Source organism: Micropterus salmoides, unplaced genomic scaffold (genome assembly GCF_014851395.1).
Source record: "Micropterus salmoides isolate LMB-PRFRI ecotype aquatic unplaced genomic scaffold, ASM1485139v1 Ms_hic_scaffold_7, whole genome shotgun sequence".
NCBI classification, from domain to species: Eukaryota; Metazoa; Chordata; class Actinopteri; order Centrarchiformes; family Centrarchidae; genus Micropterus; species Micropterus salmoides.
In genome coordinates this window covers 13,277,026-13,283,091 of record NW_024044459.1, presented here as the reverse complement: position 1 = coordinate 13,283,091, position 6,066 = coordinate 13,277,026, and the positions used below count along the sequence as shown (strand labels likewise).

General features: G+C 38.2%; 1 long non-coding RNA gene across 1 annotated transcript; it reads right to left on the bottom strand.

Annotated features, from left to right (window-relative positions):
* Positions 1–1,071: 1,071 nt before the first annotated feature.
* LOC119891096 lies at positions 1,072–2,387 on the bottom strand. Its single transcript, XR_005442395.1, has 2 exons — positions 2,223–2,387; positions 1,072–1,245 (listed from the first exon to the last, which is right to left on the bottom strand). It is a non-coding gene; the product is annotated as an uncharacterized LOC119891096 (long non-coding RNA).
* Between the last annotated feature and the right edge of the window lie 3,679 nt (positions 2,388–6,066).

The following is a 6,066-nucleotide window of genomic DNA, read 5'->3' as shown; positions in this document are numbered from 1 at the left end:
AATTATCCATGTAGATTAGAATGAGCCAAGCCGGCAGGAGACCAGTCTTTTTTAAAATGCTTCTAAGGCACTGAGGGAGGTAGAAGTTATTTCTACAGATTGGAATAATTCAAAAGGTGTTGGTAGATAAATCTCTCCTCTTGGTTTACCAGTACTGGCTGATCAGTGTCATGGGCCTGATGGGCGAGGGTGCAAGGGTGAAGGCTCATATTTCATATGTAAATGAATGAAACCCATTACCGTGACTACATGTGAAATATCTTATTCATTTGGTAGCCTGAGAATTTGACTGAATTTACTTTTTGTTTCAATTTAAACATTCTGCCTAATATTGCAGTGTTTGAGTCCAGTCTGTCCAGGAGGGGGTCAAATGGGTCCAAAAGTGCCTTTCTATGGGGTCACTGCTCCATCCAAGGGGGACACTGAAGGGGACTGTGAAAGATGCACACCTGGTGTATGATATTATAATATACAATATATTTGATTACTCTAAAGAAAAAAGATAATTTTTAGAAAATAACAAACTGATAAAAATCAAAAATAGGGAAATAAAGTATACACCTTTGTTTCACCAGGGTTTAACTGTGCTACTGTTACACATTTAAGTCAACTTAAAATTACCTTATAATTCATCTGTATATAGAAACCAGACCTGAGTCCAAAATGAACTTGTTGGCTCATCTGCTAATGGCAGGTAACCTGATAAAATTTACCAGCCAAAAATATTTTTCCCTTAAACCTACATTCTGTGGAACGGCCAGCAGGGGGCGACTCTTCTGGTTGCAAAAAAAGTCCGGTTCCATTAGAAATAATGGTAAAACGACCCTACTTCTCAGGTGATTCATTACCTAACTAAACACTTTCCTAATGAGTTTATGGTCTCATTCACTAGCCATTGTGCCTACTTCAAGTTAAGTCTATCTTACCTAACCAGCTTTAAACGATTTTTTTCTCATTGGTAGTGCGGTGTAAATCAAATACTCAAACCTCAGTACAGTACTGGCCAAAATACTGCATGACATGTACAGTGTTTAGTTGATCTACAGCCTGACCGATAAATCACCATGCCAATTTTATCAGCCGATATGAGTTTATTGCACATAAATTTCTATCAGTATTTTTAACATCTGATAAATGGCAATTAAAAAAGGGAGAGCCAAATCCTTCACGTTTATGTTCATCGTGTTATGTCGTTGCATTGCTTGTTCACCAGAGGGCACTCTCCGACTCCACTGTTAGCAACACCTGTTGTTGGGACCACAAACAAACACAGCTGAACTTTTGTTCAAAGTACTATTTATAACAACAACAAAAAAGTTTATTTTTAAACTGCATTATGTCATGTTATCTTGATGACGTCTCATAACATGTTAGGCATAATCTTTATTAATGTTGGGTCTTTCTGCAAAGAAAATAATATCGCCGATATATTGAAATATTTTAAAATCCTCAAATATCAGAATCGGTATCGGTCCTAAAACTCTTCTGTCAGTCGGACTCTAATCCAAAACATCATGATGAAGGCATAATAAGATCACACTATTCTTACGGACAGAACAATAACAAACACAACATGTATTGAATTGAAAAAAAAAAAAAAAAAAGCATTTAAAAAAAAAATCCCATTTCCTTGAGATACCTTATTTGTACAAAAATTTAATTTTAAGTTCTTTATTGAATCTAATGACAAGTATTTTTACATGGTACTTTACACAGTGTAGCTATTTCTCCTTCATGCTGCCTTTCCTCATCTTCAAACCCATGTGTGCTCCTTAAAAATTGAACTTAGTGACGGTTGTATGCATGTATCACTTGTTAGAGATAACAAGTGTGAGTACTGTGTATAAAAGGAGAGTCTTTCATGAAAATATGCTTTGACAAGCCTTTCCTACTGTTACGTTCCTCCAGATGGAAAGTCCAGAGGGAGGAGGAGCAATAATGTGTATAATAAAACCAGGGCATAAGAGGACAGGGAACCAGGGTCACGTGCAAACCAAAAAATTTATTACAATATTGACAAAAGTGTAAACCAACACAAAACTACTCTCTCAAAAGAAGAAAGCAAGGTGAGGCGATAATCAACACAGGTTTAAAAACTAAAAAGGGGCTATGTTCAACACTGACTGAACAAGTATGCAACTAAAGTCCTCCCTCCACTGAGGAAGCTAACCCAGACACATAGTTCGGGACTCATTGAGCTCAGTGTCACACCCCAAGCTCACCAGCTAACGGTCTGCCATCCGGTCCACTATCCGTTGGGCTAGCTGGATGACGGCTACCTTCTCACTGGTTTGCAGCTCCTGGTCTGTTCTGCAGTGTGGTCTCAACAGCAAGAAAGAAGAGAGACTGCTGTGAAAAATCCAAGCCTTCTTAAAATCCAAGCCTTGAGTAATCAGGTACACCTGCTGCCACTCTCTTATGCAACAGAGGCAGAGGGGAAGGGCCACTACCTGAGAAAGTAGAGAGAGAGAGAGAAGAAACACACCCCAAAACAAACATACAACCCTAATGTCATAACACCCCCTACCTTAAGAGCAAAACCACAGGGTTTTGACTACACCAGGAACTACGGTCATTAAAACATATAACTGCCTTAAACATAGTTATATATAGTTTCGGGGTTTCGGCCACCAAAGTTGCTGCCTTTAAAGTCGTTCCAAGCCTGGCACGCTCCAGAAGCTAGACTAGGTAGAGAATTAATAGGCAGGATCTAGGGAAGTTGTGGTGTTGCATAGAGCTGGATGGTGAGTGACGTTTGTGTGTAGGTGTTGCTTGGCAGTTACGGCACCACGATTGCCCAAGAACATGGTGTGGAGTGTGTGTTACAATTGCATTTAGTTTAGCTTAGTGGCTAGAGTGAATACATTCTTGACCATAATGTGTTTTTACAGCACTGCAAGCTCAGCTACTCTGACAGTTAAAGCATATCATGTGCCACAGTCTGCCGTCTGTGAGGAATATGAGGAAATATGTTGTGTTTTTATTACTTTGCTTTAGAGAAATTGGCTTCTGTGTAATCCTGAATTACAGGAGACCTATATATGTGTATTTGTTGCAGCACCTTGGTATACATGATATTTAAGATTTTATTTTGTTGCTTTAATTTAAGCCTCATGAAATCAGTCAACACCAAGGCTATCCATCAGTGAAGAAAAATGCAACTCAAAACACTCCTTCATGCCCTCAGAGAACAGAGAGGCAATTTAAAGCTAATTATAATGAACAGCATGCAACAATGCCATTAGAGTGTTTTTTTTCTTTTTCAGAGAGCTAAATCATATCATTAATCCCATAGCAATGTCAATGTGAGGCTCAGCAGGTTCCCAGTGGCGTCTCTGAACCAATCACTACACAGTAGTTCAATGCAAGTGAATAGTACAACCAGAAAATATTAAATACATTGGGTCTCATGCAAACAGGGTTGATTCACACTATTGTTGGATATGTAAAATGTTCTTATGAAATCAACTCATTTGAAATTGCCGATAAACAAAATATTGATGAATGTTTTTAAAATCCATTTGCCTGTGTAAGCTATTGTCTTTATTAAAAGACCACAGTGAAGAAGCAAATAAAAATGGCTACATACTCTGTCTTAATATTGCTTTCATTTATCACAGCCCTGAAAGAGCGGCATGGGATATGGAGGGATCCATGTGGTATATAAACATTTACCGATGCTATTATGCCCTGGAAGAGCAGCCTGCACTCTTTCCTTCTTCCACTTTCCACGTTGCTTCTCCAAACGCACTTATACAACCTCACAATATTTCATTCAAGTACTTATGAGGTGCAGAAAACTCTTCTTCATCATTGCATATGTTTGTCTCCCCCAGCTGGTAAATGCCTCGAGTGAATGGAGCCTAATGATATCAGATGGGCTGATTCCATTACATGGTCATTTTTGAAGGCAGCAGTTTGTGTCAGTGTTGTATTGAATTGTTTTATAGCTGGGGTGTTTCTGTTATTTTGTCCATCTTGTGTTGACGTTATATGTGGAAAATAACAAAAGGACAGCTTGAAGGAATTCAAAAGTTTCTTACAGTAATTAAGTAAAGTGCCAAAGTATGCTGAGGCTAATGGCCAAATTAACACACACAATCACGCATTGTCCTGAGTTTTGATGGGAGCTAAACTCCCAACCATATTGTGAAAACTGAATTTCAGTACTGAGTTTTGCTGTAAAATATTAACTAGAAAGTACTCACACATATTATTTTAATAAAAAAAAGTATTTAGTATTTATCTGCTTCTGGATTGTGTTACCTCCTTGGAAGAGGTAATGACCTAAAAATGAAATTACATTGTGCGAATATGTGGGTGGCTATTAACATAATGTGTTGGAACTGATACAAGTATATACAAAATGACACAGAAGGGTGCTTGTGTGTGTGCAGAAAATGACATACCCATTTCCATTTTATAAAAGTGTGATTTTCATTTGCGAAGTGATAAGGAAATCTGAGGCCTATAAAAAAAAGATGGGCACTTTGCTGCTCCCTGAACTGATTTTATTAAATGAATACAACCAAACTTTGTGTAAGCAAAATCTGGAGAATATAAAATAGGTCTATAAATATGACTTTTTATCTATATGGTCAAGTTCCAAACAAATATTTCTACTTGAAGTGTACATTTTTAAAAACAGGATTGACAGACCCAAAATAGAGCAGTTTGTAAAACGTCTTAAAATCTAGCCTCACACTTTGAATAGATTTTAAGTAGATGTTTAATTTTCATGGTGTTTTTTTGTCATCAGGGATGTAAACACTGGGAGTAATATGTAACAAAGAGATACTGATGTATTGCTAATATGATGTACAGTCACAGGAAAAAGTATGTGAACCCTTTGGAATTACCTGGATTTCTGCTTTAATTAATGTGATCTGATCTTCATCAAAGTCACAACAACACAGTCTGTTTAAACTAGTACCACACAAACAGTTATACGTTTTCATGTTTTTATTGAACCCACTGTGCATTGTGCAGGGTGGGGAAAGTTTGGGAGTATAAGTTTCCTGTAATTGCAGATCAGACCAGTGCAACGGTCAGGGGGAATTTTTACAAAACTGCTTCAGTTCAGCAATATTCTTGGGATGTCTGATGCAAATCGCTCTCTTGAGGTCATGCCACAGCATCTCAATCGGGTTGAGATCGGGACGCTGACTGGACCACTCCTGAATTTGTACGTTCTTCTGCTGAAGTCATTCTGTTGTTGATTTACGTCTGTGGTTTAGGTCATTGTCCTCTTGCATCACCCATCTTCTATTGAGCTTCATTTGATGGACAGATGGCCTTACATTCTCCTGTAAAATTTCTTGATTAACTTTGGAATAAATTTTTCCGTCGATGATTGCAAACCTTCCAGGCCCTGAGGCATCAAAGCAGCCCCCAAACCTTTTGATGTTGGTGATCCCAACTGTGACAGGTGGGATGAGGTTTTGATGTTGGTGTGCTGTGCCCCCCCACACATTGGGTTGTGTGTTCCTTCCACACAACTCAACTTTGGTTTCATCTGCCCGCAGAATATTTTGCCAATAGTGCTGAGGAACATCCAGGTGCTCTTTTGCAAACTTCAGACGTGCAACAATGGGTTTTTTTGGACAGCTGTGGCTTCCTCCATGGTGTGCTCCCACGAACTCCATTCTTGTTCATTGTTTGACATAACGTAGAGTCATCAACAGAGATGTTCCAGAGATTTCTGTAAGTCTTCATCTGACACTCTTGGACTTCTTAACCATACTGAGCATTCTGCGCTGGGAGGCTTGCCCATTGTTTTGACTCAGATGAAGATCAGATCACATTTTATGACCAATTTATGCCAAAATCCAGGTAATTCTAAAGGGTTCACATACTTACAAGTTATTTATTGAATTTAATCTGTATTTAACCGGGTATAAACCAGTTGGGATAAAATCTTTTTCAATGTTGACATTGCTGAGACTGCAGCATGTTACAGAATAAGAGCTAATATCCATGCATCAACAATAGGCGTTCAATAAACGCAAAGTATATTATGCATTGTGAAAAGAACATTTTGTAATAAAAACAGTTAGCTTTTGTTTA